Raw genomic sequence first — 24,152 nt, 5'->3', positions numbered from 1 at the left:
TATATATATATATATATATATATATATATATATATATATATATATATATATATATATATATATATATATATATATACAGAAAGTGTTGGCTGCAGTGGAGTAAATCAACACCCCCGGCTACTACTTGAGGAAGTATGGTCGGTTCATTAATGGTTTGCATCTGTATGACTGCTGTCATTAATGTGAAAATGAATTTCCTCAACATATGGCCAACATAGCAATGACAAAACACACCAAACATTATACACACTGAGTAAACTGACAGCAGAGGAGAAGGTGAGTATGAACAGGGGATGAAGGAGAGCGAGAAAGAGATGACAGCACAAAGGTCACTCCCTTTTCTGTAGTCAATAATTGACATTTAAACGTACGTTTCAAACGTCACTGATAAAAAAAAAAAATGTGCAAGATAATGGCGAGCGGGCCACTAACACGGGAATGCAATTATAACTATAATGAGATGCAAAAATGCAAATGCCTTTGTGCATGCTTCAGCTCCCTTTTGTAGAGTGCGGCGGTGGCGGATGATAGATGCCATGCTGCTTGGTGGCAGACAGAATGGTGACATGTGGGAGTGGGAGCAAGCAGGGAACAGAACTGGGGCAACTGTGCCACACACCCCAGACAAAAGTAAATCCCCACAACTGCCTACAGCTTGACTGAATGCTCTCCAAATCCATACAGTTAATTAATTGCTACAGATATTATTTCAATTAGTGGAGGAATACTGTATATTTTACTTACTTTAATTGATAGAGCAGCTGTAAAAATTATGTCATATTGTTGACATTTTAACACAAAAAATATAACATTTCTTTCATTTGAAGCGCAAACACTATTTAGGCCAATCACATAACCGTACACATATGTTATTAAAAAATATCAATCAGTCAATTGATTTTTACTGGGTCTATCAATGGTGTGGAAATGATTCATGGTCTTGAAGCAACTGAGAAAAAATGAACTACTTGGCTGCAACCAGCAGAGGCGATGTTGAGGCAATCCAAGCAAAAATTTGGCCTAAAGAAAAACATGACCTTTGCTATGCTATTTTTTGCATAGCACTTAATTAATTGCTTAACAAAGATATGTGATGGACAATGTCTTTTAAAGAAAAATAGTTACTTTGTATGAAATATTATACTGTATTGTTTTTTCTATGTTACACTAAAAAACTACAAAAAACATATCGATTTAATTTTTCTATCACAGACATTTACCATAATTTCCTGACTATGTATGTCATGCACTGATATATTGCCGCACCCACTAAATATAAAGAGAAACTGACTAATTAAATAATACACATGCAGACAAGTCATTCATTGCTGTCCTCATCCCCCTCCTGGGAACTAAAACCACTAAAGCCGTCCTCTTCTTCACAATTCAAAAATGGCAAATTAGCCCTTTACCTTGAGTGTAGGGCACCTGAAGTCGCTCTTTGACAAGACAAAACAAACCCTCACTGGGGGACGGACATGTTTTCTACTGAGAAATACTACTGAGAAACTGATGGTATCTATTTAACTGTACTGTACAGACTGAACTTAAAACTGAAACCAGAGAAATGCACCAAAAGAGAGCAGTGAAGCATAGAAGCGTATTCAATAGTCAGATTGCATGCTGAGCATTGGCAAATTTTCCTCCAAATTTCTTTGGCGAACCATGACGTAGTATATTCGGACTCGTGAGCTTAGTTCATGGCTCCTAAAGGAATTCCGGTACAAATTCCCAACACTAAATCTACATTTGTAGGTTCATCCTCTTTGGAAGTGTGGACCACCCTTCTCCACCAGGACGCCTGATAAGAATAGGACACAAAACATGCTAGCAGTCATGCTGTTTGTTAGAAGCAATTAATTTCTCTGAGGCCTTCGTTCCATTCAGGCTAGGCTTTTGTGCTCTAAATCCCACTATTGGGAGCTTCTCTTGTGCCATGTAGGAGGGTATGAGAGAGCGAAGATCGGCAAAGGAAGGGGAGAGCCAGGGCTCCAAGCTTTGGATGACAGATTATCTTGGGCCAGTTAAGCATGTAATTGCTCAAATGAGTTAAAATCCCTTCAAATATCTGTCTCTACACCTCATCACACCACTTCATACACTCAAATATTTGACAAATGACAAAGATAAAGCTAAAAGGGATTCTCAAATCCATCGCCGCAGGATTCACTGGGAGGATTTCTGTGTGTCTAAAAACATATAGAATTTACATTGTGATCCCATATTCCAGGAAAGCTGACTACATCTTCAAAGCCCGTGCATCACCTCACTGTCATGTCACAGCGGATATGAATCCTCGCTGCAAAGATAGCCATCATGTAGAAGAATGGTGATGCCTGACATGAAGAGACAGAGGGAAAACCAGACAGATTTTGATCTGGAGAATGTGTGCCTCCCTTGTGCCAAGGCTTTATCACATAGCCACTGTTGCTACAGGAGGACGGATCCGTGCCTTAGTAGGAGACTCTACTCCATGCCAGATCTCACAGGGTATAATTGATTGGACTGTCCTCTTACTTTTGTAATTATTAAATGAATGGGCCACATTTGAAACGCAATTTTAATGTTAAATATTTTGTACAAATAATTTTTGACCCCTCAATAGAAAAATACATTGTTTTGTGAAGTAAAACTGCATGTAATGAACAACACGATGGGTGAGAGAAAGATGCAGACGCGTTGCCAGGTGTGTTCGGTCCTTGCCAAATACCACCCTCAGAGCAGGGAGGGTGTCCCGCATGGCTTCCCTGAATGAACACCATTGAGGGCGTGTGTGTATGTCTGAATGTTATTCACACCACATCAAACTGGGCTTGCAAAGAGGTGCAAAACTGGGGCTGGCAGACTCCCAAACCAAAACAACCTGGAAGAATGTCATACATTACATGGGCCCGGCACACAGTTCATGCATAAATTATTGGGAAGGGGGGAAAAAACATGTCACAAAGAGGTGGATATGTACTAATGTAAACAAAAAACCTTAGCTTTGAATTAAACAAAACATTGCAACAATAAAGAATGTGCTTGGTTTGCATATTTTTAATGTGTTAACTACTGTATGTGTCATTTGGTTCCAATTGTACTTTCTAGCATGATAATGCATATATTAGAAATAGGGCTAGGCGATATGGACCAAAATTCACATCCTGATATGTTTAGGTAAAATATTGATATACGAAATATATCCCGATATTTTTTCCATAAACTGAATTTAGACATAAGTCAAAACCAAAGTTTTATTAAAATGCAAACTCTTTTATAAAATACATATAGAAAAAGTTAAATATAATGTTCAATCTTCAGGCCGTCATGCTGCATTGAAGGTAGTTTCTGCAGCCCCGTTAGCGCTTCCACATTCCCCAGGATGACAGACGGTAAACAAGGTTGATGCCATCTTTAACAGCAACCTTTATACCGTATTTTCGCGGTTATACCGTCTCTCCACCTCCATATCTCCGCGGTGATATTCGATGGCTCGGCGTAGCGAAGGGATGCTCAAAGCTAACAGCTGGTCCCGAGTGTCAACAAAGGCGCAAGCGGCAAGCTACAAACGTAACAAGATGAACATCCATAGTTGCACACTTGCTTAAGGGGTCGGTATAGCACAACAACAATAAGGAAGTAATAAATAAAGCACTATTTAGCAATAAAAACACCGCAGGAGACACAGAGCTGCTGTAACTTGCTTGCACCTTGCACTCTAGCGCCAAACGAGACCTACTCATCAAATTCAGTCTATATCGATATGAACAATATGCTTGTTTTTGATATTGTGCTTAAAATAATTTTTATCAGGAGCCCTAATTGGAAACCATTTGCAAATACCTGTCTTTATTTAAATGAACAAGGGAAAACAGTCTTCTGTCACATTAAGCATTAAAAACACTTGAGTCCACTGCCACTAGGGTGCACACTATTTGATTGCCAATGATAGGCAGACATCACATACAAAACAATGAACAAAGAGAAAGTAACGCAGAGCAATTTTAAAGTCTGATTTTTTCAATGATTTTTTTTGCAAATGTGTTCTATTGAACACACAAAACTGTGTTCTCCATCATGGAAATCCCACCAGAACATGGTTCACGGGACCAAGAGGGTGATAGGTCACCGTTGATGCACTACGCTGCTGATGGGGATGTCATACAACATCATGACAATCTGAACCAGCCCCTTAATAATAATAATAATAATAAATTTTATTTGTAAAGCGCTTTTCAAAATACTCAAAGACACTTTACAGAAAAATGGAGCTGATAAAAACAAGTAAACAGAATAAAAGATACGTTAAAATACAACATTCATTCGTTTATTCAGTCAGGTATAAAAAGTTAGACATTAAAAACAGATTTAAAGAGGTGGGTTTTTAGTTGTTTTTTGAAACTGGGAAGGTCAGGGCAAGCACGGAGTGAATGGGGCAAAGAGTTCCAGAGGGTGGGGGCAGCGATGGAGAAGGCTCTGAGACAACGGACCAGAGCATTTTTCGTAATTTGTAAAAAATGTTTCAATTCAGGGTCTCCAGAATAACAAGTGACTGATCTGAATCCATAGTTTCATTTGGTTTTAAAGTATAAAAAAGTAAAAGTACAAAAAAGTATAATAGCATAAAAAAGCCAAAGTACAAGATTCAGATGTAAGAGACATCTAAGCCAGAGAACTTGGTCAATAGAATTTAAATTCCTCACAAATTCTGGACCAGACTGAATGTAATCTAGATAGATGTTACAGCTTCTGATCCTGTATAGACACACAGAAAATGTAATAATCATACTAACATGAAAAATTAATTGTTCAGCCAAATGATTATATTTTCCTTATTACAGATGCAATATGTATAATTATTTTAAGTTTTGAATATTTATTTGTACATAATATCATCTATATTTCTAAATCCAAACTATTCTTTCAGTTTATATAGCGGACAAGAGGAGATTATTTTATAATAAAATGGACAAAACCGTGAAAAAAAAAAACATATGCTCCAAGGTCGGATTACCGCATAGCCAAGCTTTTGAAGTAAACAATGCAGTACAAGCCGATCCACAAAGCAATTGCAATCATTTAGGACTGTCTCCTTTGCTAAGGTGAGACATAGCGTTGAAGATTTCACCCCAGCTGACAGGTGACGGGCAGGCAAGGCCAGTGAAAGTACAAGCTCTCATTTAAAACACAGACATGTGAGCAGAACTGGGGTTACTTGGGTCTATCGGAGCTGTCAATCAATTAATGACAATTATTGAGCAAGGACGCCCTGGGAGGTGAGGAAAGGGAATGTGCACAACCATGAAGGGGGCAGAGGGGTGGGGGCAACACAGGACGAATTATGGAGATTGAAAAATAATGACCAAAACTGAATGATATTAGCAGCCCACACATGCAGATCGCTTACTTCCGCTGCATGTCTAAAGTGTGTTAAGTGAGCACCATGACAGCGATTTGGACCTTGATTTACTAATCAAACCACCAAAGAAGACACTCGATAACTTAATAGAAATCCTATGAAGAAGAAATGAAGCTTATAGGCTTAACTAAATTATGCAAGGAGGTAAATGGAACAGACAAGTTTTTCTTTTAAAGATCCGGCACATTTAGAGAAATAGCGTTGTAAATAAGACACACACCACCACCACCCCCCAGCCCAGCTTGAGGAGGTCCTGAAACATGAATACAGGACAGTCTAAAACAGGGCAGAAGAGGGAGAGAGGAAAAAAAAGGGAGGTAAGGACAGCTTTCTGAAATTATCCATCTGGCAGGCTGTAATTCAGCACCATTCTAATTAAAATGCAAATTAAATTTATAATTAACAACCATAGTACCCCGAGAAAGCACCTTGTGTATGGCCCCAACATATGGGGCAACCAGCGGTGGGCAGTACTGTCTGTAGGAGGCAACAGAAGTGGGTGGCACCACTGAGGAGGGTCTGTTGAGGACAGAGCAACTGATCATGGGGCAAGGCTGCAGAGAGGAGTTAGCATTTCCCTTCTCCTTCTCAGCTGGGAGCCTTCTTGGCTTTCCAGACCCGTTGAGGCATGAGAAGTGCGGCCCAGTTTGCTCTGCTGTTGCTTGCTGTGTCACAGGTCACTGCCTGTGTCACCTATAGGCTAGGAGCAAGCATGTCAACCAGTGTAGTGTGGATCGAAGGGTTTCTGACCAAAATTAACCTTTGCTGACTCTTAGATAATTATTTTTTCATTGATGGCAATTCTTTGTAAACACAAGACTGCGGCGCCATTCCGTCGAACAATTGAGCTGTTTTCTTAGAATTACAAGAAAACAACCAGCCTTAACAACAAAAATAACAATCTTGTGTGTTGAGTAAAAAGTAATATAATGACGCTTGGTGCTATTGCGCAGATGAACTTAAACAAAGCTGCAAAACACCAAAGGACCGTCAAAAATGTGGACTTAACCTTGCAGTATGAGACAAGTTGGCATGGCTCAGCACAATAAACAAAATCTTTACCCTCGCCAGAGTTTTCCAAAAGCTACATTTTTAAGCGTGTGTGTGTGTGGACAAAAGGCCAAAAATCATAAATAAATATTAGGTGTGCAACAATACATGTAAATGTATCCAACCATTGGACACAGTGGTCTTGATTCAATACCACTATGAATTAAACAAAACCGTAACCCCAGTCAAAAATGTTGCTTCTGTACAGCAAAGATGGCATCTCAACCAGCATGTAAGTGTTTAAAGTGGTACCTTGACTTCGGCTGGATTATTAATTGTAATGTTTAACAGTACTTCATGTGTAGTAGTACATGTATTCTCATGTTGAATTAAATTATGATTTTTCCAATTTATTTCGTTGCTATTTTTACAAGGAGGTATTTTATATGGTTCTAACTTCTAAGTTTGCACACAAGGCGGCAGGTATGGCTGCACCCGATTGATAAAACCTTAAAATCCATACTTTTCTGATGAAACAAAAATTTGAAATTTCAATAAAATTAATGTTAAAAGGCATGAGGCATGAAAATGTATTTTTGTATTGAAAAGAATGCTATACCGAGACAAGTATCAAAATGAACTTTTAATTTTCTGTATTGTTGCATCCGAATAAATATATTTTAAATACTCTTGTTTATGTGTGGATATGTCACCAGATCAGATAGAAATATTACAGAGTTTCATTACAGTGAGTAATCTAAACACACTCTTTGGGCTCTTATCAGGAAGCAGGACAATGACGGACACAAACTGTAGTAGTCCATCTTTTGTTCTCCCACACAAGTTGGGAGCGAGGATATTCGGGGCGAGGGGGAAGCTTTCCGTGAGACGCCTGACTTTTCCCACTGACATAGCAGAAACAGCACCAGTCACCCATCAGTTGTCACGGCCTGTAGCTTAAGGTCACATCAGCTCCATGTCAAAAGAAAAAGGCCATATCTCACCATGCACTTTAGCCCAGCTGGACAGTCTGCTGCTGACACTGTGTCAAGAGAGCGTTTTCCCGCTCTATAGTCACTGTTTTGTGACCGACTTAGTTGATGAGAAGGTCTCACGTGACCTCTTCAATGCCCTGCTGCCCTCGTCAGGTTGGAGCACCAAACTGTCTGGCAGACTTAAGCGTCTTGACTAGAAGACAGATTTATCTCGACAGCCGTCAGGTGAGTTAACCTGTGACGGACAATTGGCCTTGTGGCAAATGTGACCATCCACTGTAAATGAGTCCAAACAGTCTTCTTGTAGACTAGAAAAATAAACCATGCATATATAATGTGTTTCTGAGGACTATGGTCTACACATAACCACAGTGATGGGATATGGAATGTCTCTGTCCATATTGTCAAGTTAAACAAAAATGGGGGGCCTTCCTGCCATAATAACCTAATGACAGTGTTGCACAAAAAAAGTCAAAATGATATATGACTCAACCGATTTGACAGTCAGCATTAGACAAAACAAGGTCCCTAAATATAATTCTCCATTGTGCTGGTCTCGCTTGCTAGTTTACTTGCTGGTGCCACCTGTTGCCTTGTTAATCATGCTGAGAAGATACTCATAAATCATAACACTCTTCAATTAATCAAGCTGTCAGCTCTTAGGTGAGAGGTTGCGCATGGAAGAGACAGGGGTCATCGTTGTGGTGTGAACGGGTCGCAGTTGCGCGGCATCTCTTATTCTTGGGAAGTGTCAGCAGAGGAGCTGGAGGAACAAAGGGAGGAATCAAAGTCCAAGGGACTGGAGAAAAAGGGGGGAAGTGGCAGGGGGACGGCCACGCCAGGATCTGAGAAAGGAACCAGGGGTGCAAAGCATAAAGGCAGTCAAATTGACCTGTCATTACATCAAGAGAGTGGTGCCATGGCGCTACATTATCACACTCACCATACCCTTTGAGATGACAGAGTTCCTGCAACTTACCAGGTTCCTAACGGCACACCATTTGCATAATTAACAAGTCATTCATATGTCACTCATTGGCGTTCCATTCATTTGTAGGACACTACACTGTATCTCGTGTCACATGATCGTGGTGGTAAAAACACCAATTAAAGTCTATTAATGAGGCATTTTGCCCCTTCAAGATTATTGTTAAAGAAGCGTGGAAAATCAGAGTGTTAGTAAACATTTCACGGTGGCTATTGTGTTCCTGACGTAACTGAAAAACTCATTAAATTACTCTAAAAAACCAGAGAAAGCTGTTGTATTCTCTGACGTAATCTGGAGCAAATGCATACATACAATGGGAACAATAGAAGGGAGAAGGGATCCCCACCGGGGATGCACACAATTGTACAAACCTCTCATTTATGCCTGAATTTGTCAATAAAATCTTACATAAGATTTGCCATATTTACTTTGAGCCACACCCAAATGTGCTGGGTTTTTCCTTGGCCAATGATCCACAGCTTTCTGTCCTGGTTATTGTGTGTAACTGCTCTATGGCAGTCCACAGGAGCCAAAAAAGGAGCATAATAGGTCCCCTTTAAAATAATTTATATTCTGGAATATTACTTTAATTTTGAAAGAGGTGTTGAATTGCATGTTTATATTTTTCTCGTTAGATGGTTGCCTGTAATCAACAGAAAAGATCTATATTCTATGTTGCGATTGAGTTGATAAAACATTTTCATTAAAAAATTAATTTTGTGTTCAGTTGTGCTGCTGACTCACTTCCAAATCTGTGCAAGCGCTAAGGTGGCCCTAAAGGCTGAATAAGATACTAAAAAAAGACAGGGAGCACAACAGGGTGCTACGGTGGTAAACGATAAACCGATGTCCAGTTTGACAAGCGGAAGATGCAGTTGCATAGGTAGCACCCTCCTGGATCAAAAAGAACTAGATGGGCCTGTCATAACACATTTTCCTGGATGATTATTGTCCTACAAATTTACTGTCAATAATATTGACAACATTTTTGGACCATTTTTCATTAATTGTATGGCATAATAATGAGAATACTGTCCATCCTATTAAAAGCAATAAACTCAAGAATATTTAACATTGTAATTCTGGAATGTCAAGCACTTTTTAAATTAAACATAATAAATCCATCCATCCATTTTCTGAACCGCTTATCCACACAAGGGTCGCGGGCATGCTGGAGCCTATCCCAGCTGTCTTCAGACGAGAGGCGGGGTACACCCTGGACTGGTTGCCAACCAATCACAGGGCACATATAGACAAACGACCATTCACACTCACATTCATACCTATGGACAATTTGGAGTCGCCAATTAACCTAGCATGTTTTTGGAATGTGGGAGGAAACCGGAGTACCCACACAGGATCCAGAGCGGCGAACCCAGGTCTCCTAGCTGTGTGGCCTGCGTGCTAACCCTAAAAATAAATAAAACAAAAACACCCAAAATGCATCACAACCAATCATAACCAAAAACAATAAAAAATAGACCCTGTCTGTTAACCAAAAATGTACATAAGCACTCAAGGTCATCAAATCTTACCTTATTCACACATTATATTTTGATTTATACTGCCGCCTGCCTCTAGACAGTAAGCTACACACTCACCGAGTACTCCATGTGAATATTAAATCTTGAATGAAGTACACAGTACTATATTCCCAAAGGGCAGTATATACTTTCCAGTAGTTGGGTTACAGCTTGCAATGCAGTAAATTACTTACACCATTGTTAGAGTAAACCTTTTAGGAATGGATGCTGAGTGTACTTGCTTTCGTGACTTACTGTAAGTAATTCACAATAATGCTCTGAAATGTGCATATCTGACTGCAATTTACGGTAGCTAGACTGTATTTTCTTATTTCTCTCTTTTAGTCTTTTTCTTTTCTTTCTTCACGCAGCAGCGCGTTTTAAATGTGAACTAATTATTCCCGACGAGGAAGTCCTCTTTGTGGCTCATAAAGGTGAATGAACATAAAATTCCACCCGACTGTTGAAATTATTCTTGACATTCCTTTCTCCCAATTTGTACCATTCATTTCAATAAAAGCATGTCATTTGCAAACACGTGCCAATCTTTCCCATTGCGACCACCTCGTGCTAAAAGCAAAGTATTTTAACCTCACGTCCTTTAGCCGCTCTTGGCTGATAATCACAACATGTGTAATTTCACATCTTAATGTGATATACATTAAAGCTGAACTTTACCAAGCTTGATGTGTCAATTTACTCTATGTATCTCTTTGCATTAGTGAATGTGAATGACATTTAAGGCTTACAAATGCTACCAGCAGGCGACTGCCCACTCATTGTCCACTTACAATTTGCCCGGGATTTTACTCAGATTCCAAAGGGTCTGCAAGTCTATTATGTGTCCGATTTGAGATACTTTTAATGAGTCCACATATCACTTTTTTTTTTTTTTTACTATTATTTAATATTAAACAATAATTATAAACTAGACATGGAGAAGGGGTAGGATTAAATAGTTTTTTTGCTTCTTTTCAAAACACACGGACTTGTGTAAACATGTCATGTTCCCCATTGTAACTTCTTAAGCTTGTCCAAAACAAACGATTACCATTGTTTGAAGAGAGTCACATCATTTCTACCAATTAGGCCGTACTTATAATAGGAAGAAGAAATGTGTTTCAGAAGTTGTGACAGGCAAACCAGTGATTATGTTTTATGTAGTCCATTATGTGTTTTTATACATTTTAAACCACACAGGTTATTTAAGCAGCATTGGCAATCGGGCTTCTTTAGCACTATGATTAAACGCTTTAATCAATCAAAATCCCAGACTGTTTATTCATCACTTTATCAAACAGCTGATGCATTGCTGCTTTTAATGGACTCCATTTATTTTGATTTCTCCTCTCTTCATCTTATGGAAGGGTTCTCCCAATCTGGACAGATAACAAAAGGGGGGATGCAGTAGTGGCTATAGTGATGGTGGTGGTGAGAGTCCCTTAACATCATTGCGATCAGGATGGGCCAATTTCTTCATGGCAATATGTGCCCTGAGCGATGGCTATAGGCAAAACACATAACGTAACTCAGATAAACAGGTAGCCATTCATTTGTCAGCTCACCTGACACCATGATGATGATGTACGATGCTAATAAGATTAATACACTCGTACACGGTTTGCATGGACTGTGAGCATTATTTTCCCCTCTATGTAAGGAATTTCAACCTTAAGTCAAACTCAGATTTTTATAGGAAACAACAGAAATACAGTAATTAATTCTAGTATCAAACTGCTGCCATTCCAAAAATTACAAAAAGAATAAATTCTTTAGAATGGCAACACTGTTTCTGTGGAGGATTTTAAATGTTAAAATTAAGTAAACATAAAGCCATTTCAAAATAATACAGAAAAAATTCAACAATATTGAACGTACTGTTATTTATTGTATGCCTGATTTAAACATCCCAGGACATTTCCAATCATTAACAGCATTTTAATTATCTAAAGCCATCTTATCACAGGCTGATGCAACACATTTAAAAGTCTTTAAAAACGCAATGGAATGCAACATGAAAAAAATATATTCTGTCAAATGTATCCATAATAAGAGGTGGACGGATCATTGGTTGGCTAATTGGAGCAACTAGCTGCATACTTTTCACATATTTCACATCAAAAATAGTATGTCTTTATAGAGAAGGGTGATCCAACTAAATTGGCAGGTCCAGTTACAGAAAATGTCCTCAAGCAAAGGTCTGCAACCATCCGTGCAAATAAAAAGTCTTTTCGACCAGGGAGCAAAAAAAAAAAAAAAACAAGCTGCAGGCCAAAAATGGCCTCTGCGGTGCTCATTGGACACCCCAGGGTTGAGGGTACTGAAAAGGGTTGCAGACCACTGACCTACAGGATCAGGATTCCGGTGGATTTTTAACATTGGGCTCTGAGAATGCTTATTTTCTGTGACCTCAGTTCACACTTCCATATTTGGTCAAAAACTTGTTTGATCTTAATCAGTATCGGCCAATTTCACTCATGGATGATTGGGATCAGTAGCATATAAACCCTGATCGGAGCATCCCATTGGCTGTTTTTCAGACCTTTGCAGTAGCACATAGTGGATAAGATGAGTGGATAAAATCGGCTTCATATGCAAGGATCGGCCGATCATCAATTTTTTAAATTTAGGGAATCGGCACAGCTTAAAGACAAGGCAACGTGTTATAATGAATGAAACGCTCCCTTTCACGGTTTGATATTAAAATACATTTCCAAAAACAGTAGCTTCTCTCACACTTGCATTTCCCATTGGCTACAATAACGGATTAAAGTAGCCATTGAACCTGCCATGTTCTGGTCAGAAATAACCATAATTAGCAAACAATCAGTCTCCTTTTAAGCCTCATCCCAGCCAACCCTGCCATCACTCCAACCGCCAAAGTCTGGACTCATATGCAGACTTTCTGTCTCATCCATTTCCACCCCCCTGTCTGCCCTCCAGCTTCTCCCCCTCTCTTCATTGTGCGCTAAAAAGCTATTGTCCGCATCATCTGAAACTCTGCTCTCTGTTATGAAGCAGCAGTAAAAAACATTAGAGTGTCCAGGTTTGGAGCGCTGAATAGAAAATTGTACTTAAGTGGTCTTCTCTTGCCCATCACCTCTAGCCTCTACCCTCCTCCACATGAGAAGGGCTGCAGGGGTGGGCTAGGAGAGGACACCAGCAGGGCAACAGCAAACTTGAAAGCAGCCAACATTTGCAGCACTCTTGAAAAACAAGCATTTCACACCTGAAGCCTTTCATGCAGGGCCCCGAGGCATCCCCTTCAAGGCTTTTAATTGGCTATTGCCTCAGAGCTTGTTCTGAGCGCCCATTATGGCGAGGCAACGAGCGGCCAAGTATGCCGAATGAAAAGGGTCCTACTCTCAGATGGGCCCGGTGGCATTAGAAAGTGCCCGATCACTTCTTACTGTTGAGTGGTGGAGGTATTTCAGAGGCGTGCTCGTCCATAAGTACGTACACAAAGCATTCTGAAAAAGACGGTCTTCCAGAATTCTGGCTTTAAAGATGTTGTTCTGTGTACTAATCACATCAAGGAAAACACACGCAGCAGAACTAGCTTCACTCTGATATGCTCAACTTCAGCTGTCCTGTTTAGAAATGGCAGCATGAGAACAAGCAGGGAAGGATTTGCTTATTAAAACATTAAAACAAACCCTGCAGCGTTACTCCACACTTCCAGTCTTTGAAATGAAGACATTTGTGGCTTCTTTCTACATATATTTCATGCTTTAATCTTGGCAGAGGCAGGCGAGCCTCCAGGATATGATGTTCCACTTTTTGCTTGGCAATTCTACCTTAAAAGATCGAGTAGTTCTTCCTTCCCCCTGCCATCTGCTATCTGAAGTTTCAACCCATTGCAGCCCCAGGCGGGGAAGCCTGTACTGGCAGCGTGTTTGAGGGCACCCGTGGAGTCCCCGTGGATGGGCAGCCATGGGAGAATCAGATAAAGTAGGTGTTTAGTCTCTGGGCTGCTGATGAGGAAGGCTTTGCGCTGGGTTGAGACTCATGGGAAAACTGGCGGGCAACCTAATTATGCCGCGTTGCCAAACCGCCAGTGATTGCAAAATAGAAAGGTGGAGCTTCGATTTTAACAATCGCCCTACTATCTATTTCTCAACGGGAACGACTAAAGCTAATGAGATTTTGGGGGGGGGGAATGCAACAATTGAAAAAGTAAGCAAGTGAAATACATTTAAACACAAATTCAGAGTACTAATTATTGTTTTGGAATTTAAAAGAATGGACCAGACCTAATTACATCATCAATGTCTCCCCACCTGCTTGTCACACTTTTGCTGAACGCCATTTAAAACAGGTTAGGCCACAAATTATCTGCTATATTTGCATTAACACCTCAGCTGGTGGCACAGACGGCCCCAGAAGATACACACCAGCCAAATCATTAAAAAGGTACAACGGGCCCTTCGCATTGAAATGTGCATCTACTTAATCATTTAATGTAGACAATAAGCATCAAGGATGTCATTTTAAATATGAATCAATAGCAATCATATTTTTCCAAAATACTCCAGCAGGGAGCGCCTGCCAGGGTGGTTTGGAACACAAACAAAGCTCTGTATAAAAGAAAAGTACTAAATAGTATTTTTACCCTATTAAATGTATAAAACTGGTGGGTTTGTGGACCCAATTCTGGGTGGGTCAAAGACAGCTAGTCAAAAATTGCAACAAAATATTTTAAAATAATAAATCAACAATAATCAATAATAATCAACTCCATTCTTCTGTAAAATGTCTGAGTATTTTGAAAAGCGCTATACAAATAAAATGTATTATTATTATTAATAATAATAGCAATGAAGTGTACAGATATGAGGAGTTGATATGGGGAAAACTCTTCCGGAGACATTATGATGCTATTCCAAAGTACAATATACAGACACTTTAGGTACTTGTTATGCATAGATAGATGGATAGACAGTGCAACTACCTCACTGACTAACAGTACAAGGGATGAAGTAATAATATCCGGTTGTTTTTTTATTTTTTATTACATTTATGTTTACATAAATATTCTTATTACATAAGAATTTGCTTAGTGGATGTCTCAAGGCGTTGTGCCGGCTGTAACGTACATTCATAGCTCATAATCCCTTTATACAGAGGAGCATGTCAACCGCTCAGATGAGTCACATTTGTCAATGATAGGATTGACAGCGCATGATGAAGAAGGAGATTGCCTCGGAATAACTTTCGTAGTCTTTTTTTCCCCCCCGACGGAGCTCCATAAGCATCTTGCAGGGTTAAAAGAAAAGGAAGTGATCTTTATAAAGTGAGCTCTAGGCACCACTGTGGATCTAATCATCTGCAGGGGGGGCTGGGGGTTGCAGGTAGCATCAGTCAGTGCCACGGAGCAACACGATATGAGACACGGAATAGATCACTGTCGGCATGCTGTGCGCAGAGCCACTCTTGCTGAGACCTCATCCTTCACGGGGGCCAAACTGGTTGCGGTTAGGGAACTGAACTTGGGACAAGGAGGGCTGTAGGTTCAATATCTCCGCCAGACACCGAGCTGAGATACTTAACCTGAGCTGCCTCAATGAACATCCCAGCTAATAAATAGATGGCATATAAAATGTCAGCGCAGTGCCTGCAGATAGCCGCACAGCAATAATAGACCTGAGTATTCCCGGACTGTGCATCTCATAATAAATCCAGCAGATATCACCAAGAGACGGCAGGGCATGTTTTTGATGTGCCTGTCATATAATACACTCCTATTGGCATTGGAATTAGTGCTGACTGGAAGACATTTTATTTACTTTAAATTCCTTTGCTGTTTTTCTTGATGTGTATCCTTTACTCTAGAAAAAAATGACATTTTAATTCATTTGCATGTTCCTGTTAATTCCTACAATGCTTTCTAAAGGAAGTTGTACGGTGCAGAATGGTTGAAGAACCCTTGAGTAAGGTATAGTCTCTTCCCTATACCTTGACTTAAGTTTTGCTCTAGTGTTCACAGAGTATGAGAAGAAAAAGAAAAATCAATAAAGCAACACAACAGCTAATCTCAAGAGGGTTTCACTTTGGATTAAGAACAGAGCAGGAGGAAAATAGCAAGAGAATGCAATACCGGGACAGTATTATGACATTATCAAAATCCTTATTGATTACTGATGTGCGAAAACACAAAAGGTAATCTTACAGGTAGTAATTGACAGGGAATCCAGCACAGCACCGTCAGATAGGGAATGATGGGCAATGACATGACATAAAGCAGCGGCAGACGAGGGGCAGCGGTTTAAGTGATCTGGCAGCCCTCCTGTCAGGATCGATCACTCCTGCTGAAATTTAGAACAACACTCTAAATTGGTCTTAATGGTGTGTTTCATGCTCCCTGTCTCTTCCATGCATTGACAAAGATCCAGTGCCCTTCATCGCACCGGGTTCCTGCCCTCCCCCTTTCAATTCGGGCAGACCACTGATCTCTGCTCTCTGAGGAGCGGTAGCACATTGGGCAAAGGGGGCGCCTACAGCATCAAGTGGCTTACATCCCACCTCTGATAGTCGGGGAGGTCCCCCACCCACCCTTCTTCTAAAGTGCTGGAAAACAAGCGCCAAGCAATTTTCTGATCAAAATCCTCTTCTGGAGATTTTTTTTTTGGTCTTTCTTTCCTAATGGCAGCAAGGAGCAGCCTTTGGGGCAGGCGACGGAGCTAACTGTGCGGTAGCGGCACTAGCTTCTGTCTCATTCTGTAATGGGGCACACCCAGAAGGGACACACACACACACAAAAAGAGAAGAAGAAAGAAGAAAAGAAACGACTGACTGTCCCTCTCTTGCTCTGTTGGAAAGTAATCTGCTTACATCATTAGGCTAAGCATCCTGAAACAAATTACCAGATGTTGCATTCCTTTTTGTTAGCATTTTTAAAAATGCCCCACCATTTTTTACTCACTCCCCGGCACGCTTGCAAATAATAAAAAGGTGGGAAAAAACAACTATTTACTATTACTATTTTGCTCTGCTAAGGATGGGATTCAGCCGTGGTGCTTCTATTCTCCACAAAGAGGAAAATGAAAACACCGGGAAAAAAAGCCAATTGACGTCTCCCACCCACAATTGCACTTGGTAGGGTTTTATTATGAATTTTTTTTGGGTGGATGTTGGGGGGGGGGGGGGGGGGGGTCCACCTTTGTTTAAACCATTCTAAACCATTTAGAGATAAAGGCATGTCCCAGCGTTCATTATAACGCTGAAGTCTGCTGAGCATGCAAACACATATTTCAATTGGTGACACCCCTTTGGAATTTTTTTACAATTGTGCAGGTAAAATATTAACTCCAACATTTAGAAAAAGGAATAATGTTCTCAATTTATGTTTCTGTATTTTTCTACATAATTTACTAATTTAGTATTTACATTTTTGAAATATTGCAAATAAGTGATGATATTTATTATTCAAATTCAAACAAATTATACCACTTGAAGTGAATAAAAAGTTTGAGTAAAAAGTAGCACATTTATCATTAGAATTAGCAAACTATAATATTATGCTCATTTATTGATTTGCCTTTTAGATGAATTGTGTATAATTCCACACCTTCATTTTGCTTCCATTGCACACACACACACCATACCCATTGTTCAGAATTGTGGCAAATACCGCCAATACACAGTATATATTTATATTTATCTATATGTATTTAGTGTGCACTATAGCAAAAATAAATAAAATAAAAAATACCGCCAGCCTGGCCGTGACCTTCCCTTTCTTGACACATACAAGAATACAGACACAGATTTTTTTTTTTCCTTTCAAACCAAATTGCTCACATATTTACCTCTTATCAACAGCCCGGCAGCGATTGTGATTCATAGCAGTCATTTAGGTGATAATGCATTCATTCACTACACGGTCATAAACACACACACATACACACACCTTCCAGCATATCTGCAAGTTATGCTGCAATGGTAGTTGCTAAACAGCAGGCAGAAAACTCAAGATGGTGTTGATTGATAAATTGACAGGTTAATTTTGGGATGGATAATGAGAGTAAGACCCTGAAAGATGCTGGAGAGAAGGCTCTGGACCCCCTTTTGCTCTACCTTGGAAGCAGTGCCATCTGTCTATAACTGCTAGAACCGCATGCAAGAGCAGACACTCAAGCGCATTTGCACCTTATAGGTTCAACAAGGCTTTTTTCACCTTTTTTCCATTATTTTCCATCCATCTAGTTCTATGTGATCTAGTTACATTTCACAAAAGCCTATTGTCATTTTTGACTGTACATGAAATAGAATACAATAGAGTCGACCTTAGACAATAATGTACATTTGTGTCTTCAATTTTTGGAGTGTTAAGTAAAAAACGTAATACATAAATACAACTTCTCTTAATTAAATGAAAAATGCAAGAGAAGGTGTAAATACAGGTAAAAAAAAAAGGTTTAATCTCTCTTCCACACATTTCTGCCGCTTGGCAGTGCAATGTGCCAAGTCTGCAAGCACTGTTACTGTACAGCTCCCTCTCTATGAATCAGCACACGGTCCTAATGATAATTAAATGGCATTAGTTTAGCTCCGCGCATCATGCCCATTATTTCTAGCCAGTTTAGCATAGTGTGTGAATGCCTCTTTTACCCAGTAAGATGTGTGAAAGATGTGGATCAGAAATCACTAACACAATTTCCAAGTGACAAGACAAATCATGATTATACTATATTTATTCATGGAAAATGTGATTTCAAAAAACAAATCCATATATACATATTGACACACTACATGCTACTTGAAAAAATTATTGGGGCATTAAATGACTTTATTCTATTCAATTTCATAATGTATGTATTTGTGTGTAAAAATTTGGGTTTTCCATCTAAATAATGTTTGTAATCGGTCTGGAATTGAAATTCCCAGGAGCATAATTAAAATGTTTTAAAGTCTTTGTACAGAGCAGGGACGGCTCACTTTGTGTGCTACAGTATGAGCCGATGATGAATCTGACCGTGGCAGACGACAACGCTCTCTTTTGCAATAGAAGCAAAAACGGGAGGGGGAAAAAAAAAATAGAAACTGTAATAATATGCTCTTAATATGACTTGATGATTTAATAATATACTGACAATATAAATCGTGAAATATAAGCTTAAATCTGCTGCAAAAAATGATATATTCAAACTGTAAGCCAGGCTGATTAGATGTGTCATAAAAACAAAGGGATTTTATTTTTAAAAAAAGTTCATGTGAGATACTCCATGATGTGCATTGATCTGCTTTATAATGAATAGACTCCCTGCACATCACATCAAACCGCATTAAATGCCAAATTGAGTATGAAAAGGCTCCAGCACACCGCAGAGCCATTTATAAAATTTGGCATGTATAGCAACAATGGTGTTCCACAAGCATTTTCTTTCAGCGCATTTTGTCGGAACGGAGCTCGATTGTGTTGGAGAATAAGCACGGCTTAGGGTGTTATTGTATTGCTGTAAATGCTGCTGATTACCAATAAGCGCATGGTCACACCTAGGGGTGCCGCACTCCTCCCATTCATTTCAACAGCGTTCTGAACTCTGACAGACAGCAGCAGGACCAAAAGAAGGGCGCAAGGGATAAGTCTTTGGGGGGATCCACCCTCTCCGTCTAAGGCTGCAAAGCACCCAGCAGTTTGATCCCGTGTCACTCGGAGGGCAAGTCTTGGCTCTGCCTTGATTTGCCTTTGAAATCTAAACATTTAATTGTGTCAATGAAAAGAGTTCAATCGAATGAATGGGTGAAGGATATGAGGGGCGGGTGGGGCTACTTGGGAAAAATGAGTACACATAAAAAAAAATCAAGAGGGAATAATGAAATTAGGGATGGGGCGAGGGGAGAAAAAGACAGCATGGTTGGAGAACTTGAAGCGTTGACCCCTATCGTCCACGGTGAAAAGCAAGAGATTAGAAAGCGTTTCATGCTAATTTCCATGGAGATTTCTGTAATTTCGCAAAAATTACTTCTTCCCGCTTTGATTTGTCCATACTGGCCACCCCGCCCCATGCTAGCATTGTCGGGGTGGTCCACTCTATCATGCCTCCACTCTCATGGGCCCCTGATGGCCCCTCGCAGCGGCCTGCCGTCGTGAGATTACTGAAGCGATGCTGACGTCTCTATCAGCTCTCGCCACCGCCGTGCCCTCTCTCAACCCCACCCTCCCGCGATCAACCCATCCATTTGCTTCAGCCTGGCTTCTTTTCTGCCCACCCACAGCAAACTCTCACAGATCCGTCAGATGATGGCTTCATTGGCTGGTGACGCGGCACCCTGCAAACTTGTACCGGCCTTTTTAGCATTCCAAGACAACCTGCATGGCCAGAATCCCCCCACCCCCCCACCCCTCCCACTACCACCTCACTCCCCACCATTGTAGACTGCTTCACCTTTCGCTATCCCTCAGCCTACTCTCCCTCGGCATCATCCTGGTTTGTGCTTCTCCCTGCCACATCAAACGAGAACCAGGGGTCATAGAGCCACAGGCATGGAATATAAATGTAGCCAACTGTGTGGCAGTATGGGAAATCAATCCTCTAAAGATAGCCTCATACTCTTCATGAACCCATCAGCCGTCGCTGATACATATAGAAACATACAGTCCTTTGTGCATTCTATAGCGACGCCGTTCTTACCTTTTTTGTCAAAGCGTCTTTTGTGGCACGTCCCCGGTCAACTTCAGGGTATATAATGCTGAAAAATAGAATGAAATATATTTTAATACAGGTTTATAATCTTTGCATTAAGTTAGAAATACTTTCCATATTCCTCCCTTTTTAGGACAAAGCTACAAACCATTAGCATGTCAATATATGGAGTGAAATTATTGAATGGCATGAGCAAAGGAAAAAAAAATACTAATACGGTAAGGTATCTCCTTTAATGTATTTTATTTCCTATGTAATATGCATTAATTTTTTCCTGCTATTATTAATGTACTTATTATTCAGCCATCTCAGTTTTTTTTAAGTTATTGTTTCATACTTTCCCCCCTTTTGTTCCATCACTACGTTAATTGTTACACATTGTCTATTTTTTATGTAAAAAAAAGATTTAAATACTCCAAGTAAAACTGTCAGTAACTGCTGAGAAATGGAGAAAAGGTCAATTTTAAATAAGATTTTACTTCTTCCAACTCCTTGTTGGATATTAATTTTGTAAGTTAAATGTAATGAACTTTTTAAGCATGCTCAAAACAAACAAAACCATTACTATTACTAAAAAAGCTGAAAACCTGTTATCTTCCCAAATGTAGGCTCACAGGACAGTGGGGGGTAAATCACTGTTGATGCACTACACTGCTGATGGGGTGTCAAAAAATAAAATAAAATCACAATTATCCCTTTAATACGGCAGTATGATGCAGTGCAGTGCAGTCATGCAAACCGCAATGAGAAATTTTGATTAATTAATATATATTTTAATTTCTGTCAATTAAAAATTTTATTGTCTCTCTACCAGGTTCCCAAAGTGGGGTACATCAGTTGCCATGGAGGGTACATGGAAAAAAAAAACTTCAAAACCATCAGCGCCTAAAAATTTTGAATGTGCCTTCTTATTAAATTTCCCTCTTCAATTCAATTCCCCTCACTTTCAACCCATTCAAAACGAAAAGATGCCAACATCAAACTGGAATAAAAGATACTGTATGTAGGATGATTACTCGTTTATTTAACAGTGCTCATGTGAAACTTTATCAAAATGTCACAATGCAAAATACACATTTTTGACTGAATTAACATAAAATGAATTATCCCAATAATTATGTTCAATCGTTAAAGTTAAGATAAAAGGTTTGTGTACAGAATTAGGAGGTAGATGACGTCTATTCAAAAGTCTGAAGGAGTACATGAGTGTTAAAAAGTAATGGAGCTCATATTTTTCAGGTCTAAGCAGAGATTTCACAAACCTAGGGTCGGGACTCAATATCGATTAATTTTTATCAGCTAGTTGTAACAGTGACTCTCCAGTTTCAAAGCCCAAATCTTACAGCTAGATATATTTACACCTTCTTTTACTGATAATCATGCAAAACAATGCATGGATATTTTTTTGTTTATTATGTTATTCATCATTAGTTTATATACAGTATAAGTCAATGTTGTGGTTTCAGCACCATATTTTTATGCTATTGAATGAGAAAATGTCTCCAAACGTTTGACTGGTACCACATTTTTAGTACATTTTTCATTTGAGCTGAACATTTGGAAACCCTGACCTGAAGTGATTCTCAGGTGAATGAATGTGTGTCTAAATGCAGGAAAAAAAAAATGAAAAAAAAACACAGGGCTGGGAATGAGTAAAATACAAGAGTTGAAGAATGTAAACATTCTTTGTTGGAGGTCCTCTTCACATCAGCGTGAACTGGGGATGCTTCCTGAAATTTGTCATATAAATTTAACTTTGACATGTGACAAGCAGATGGTGGCAGGGAAAAAAAAATACTGACTGACCCCCCTCATCCCCCAATCATCCTTCAGAAATGAATGGGGAAAAAGCTACACTGTGGATTTGGATTGGCGACTGAGATAAACATTCTGTCGGGGGATGTCATTGTCTACATTAATGACAAGAGATGCCACGCAGGCTGCTGCACTTGACTGACACTGTGTTTTGTGCAGTGTGACAGGGCTTGTAAATGCTAAGTCCCTTTGGCCGCATCTCCCAGCCCGCCGGAGCAAACGCTAGGCAACACCTCTCGGTGCTGAGGCGGTACACTTTGACACTCGCTGCGGTGATGATACATGTCACCCTTATCTCAGGGCACAACGTTTACTGGACTATATTAACCTTGACGCAGTAAGTCGACCCATCACCACCAGCTTTAACAATTAAAATTGAATACAAACTAACAAATTGTCTTCCTCAACAAACATATATCAGGAAGAGGAAATGAGCTTTTAAAATCACTTTGTGCAAACCACAAGCAGACAAGCATCATCTTGAAGTGTCTCTACCACAAAAGGCTCCACAGACCACATTTGGGAAGATGTGTGTTCAGCACTAGGCTAATGCACTTACAGCTTGCCACAACTCATACACTACAGCCACACAATGGGCACCATATGGGTTTTTCCATGCTTTCAGAAAACACACAGTTTCCCGGTCGGTTAGAGTCTTCCCGAAACACTATATATGCCCCCCGCCCCCAGTGTATTTGCTTGCTTATTGCTAAGTAGTATTAGGGCCACACTGAAATGATTAAATAGTAACATTGATATATGTTTTATTGGGACTTAATAAATTTCATTGAGAAACATACGTTTACACTTGCAGTAATTACTGATATTTTGTTCACTTGTTTAAATGTTAAATTATTTATTAAGATAAATAGCATACGTATATAACATTGCAAGGAAGATAAAGGTCATGGCATTTATTACTCATTCATTCATTCATTTTCTACCGCTTATCCTCACGAGGGTCGCACGGCTGCTGGAGCCTATCCCAGTGTGTCTTCGGGTGAGAGGCGGGGTACACCCTGGACTGGTCACCAGCCAATCACAGGGCACATATAGACAAACAACAATTCACATTCATACCTATGGACAATTTGGAGTCGCCAATAACCTAGCATGTTTTTGGAATGTGGGAGGAAACCAGAGTACCCGGAGAAAAGGCATTTATTACTATTCAACAAAATTAATCTAGGGGCCACATTTTTTGTGGGAGTTTGATATTTTATACATAATGTCAATGCATGGTACTGTTACTGTATATAGTTTTCTATATGACAGGAACACTATGTTTTTAGGAATCTGATGAAATAAATGCTACTAAGTTTTGAACTGAAGTCACTCGACGGCCGCATTGAATAAGCCTGCGTTATAAGAACAAACTTGCAATGTTGCAAGAGAAAATGTCTCACTTTTTAACAAGGGCATTTACCAATTTCCACAGAAATCTAAACATCACAGTCTTTCTGATCAGTTAATATTAAATCATTGTTTAAAAACACTTTCATACAGTTCATACACTTTCATACACTCTGATGTGTTCATATTCAAAATATTGTGTTTCATTGTTAAAACTTATAACTTGACATACTCAATATTTCTAATATTTCAACGTTTTTTTGCATCGAGACAGAGACTGGGTTCGTTTGGGTATTGGCATGTTGGTATTGGGTATTGGCACATTGGCCTAATGGTAAGTCCGCCCCTGACCGTATGGCCGTGCAACAACTGGAATATTTTCCGCTTCCAGGAATTGTGTACAGATCCTTGAAAGATGGGGCCGTGCATTATCATGCTGCA

At 39.7% G+C, this 24,152-nt stretch overlaps 1 long non-coding RNA gene across 2 annotated transcripts in view; it reads right to left on the bottom strand.

Moving 5' to 3' along the window:
* LOC144898320 (uncharacterized) overlaps positions 1-20,591 on the bottom strand; it is an 80,576-nt gene extending 59,985 nt beyond the window's left edge. For both annotated transcript variants that reach the window (XR_013627222.1, XR_013627220.1), the window contains exon 1: positions 20,532-20,591. This is a non-coding gene — a long non-coding RNA (uncharacterized LOC144898320). The remainder of the gene's footprint in view (positions 1-20,531) is intronic.
* Between the last annotated feature and the right edge of the window lie 3,561 nt (positions 20,592-24,152).

The sequence above is a fragment of the Doryrhamphus excisus genome, linkage group LG1, assembly GCF_037039965.1.
Source record: "Doryrhamphus excisus strain RoL-2023G ecotype Guam linkage group LG1, RoL_Dexc_Guam_v1.1, whole genome shotgun sequence".
Classification (NCBI taxonomy): domain Eukaryota; kingdom Metazoa; phylum Chordata; class Actinopteri; order Syngnathiformes; family Syngnathidae; genus Doryrhamphus; species Doryrhamphus excisus.
The sequence above is the reverse complement of the archived record's forward strand: the minus strand, read 5'-3'. Positions and strand labels throughout refer to the sequence as shown.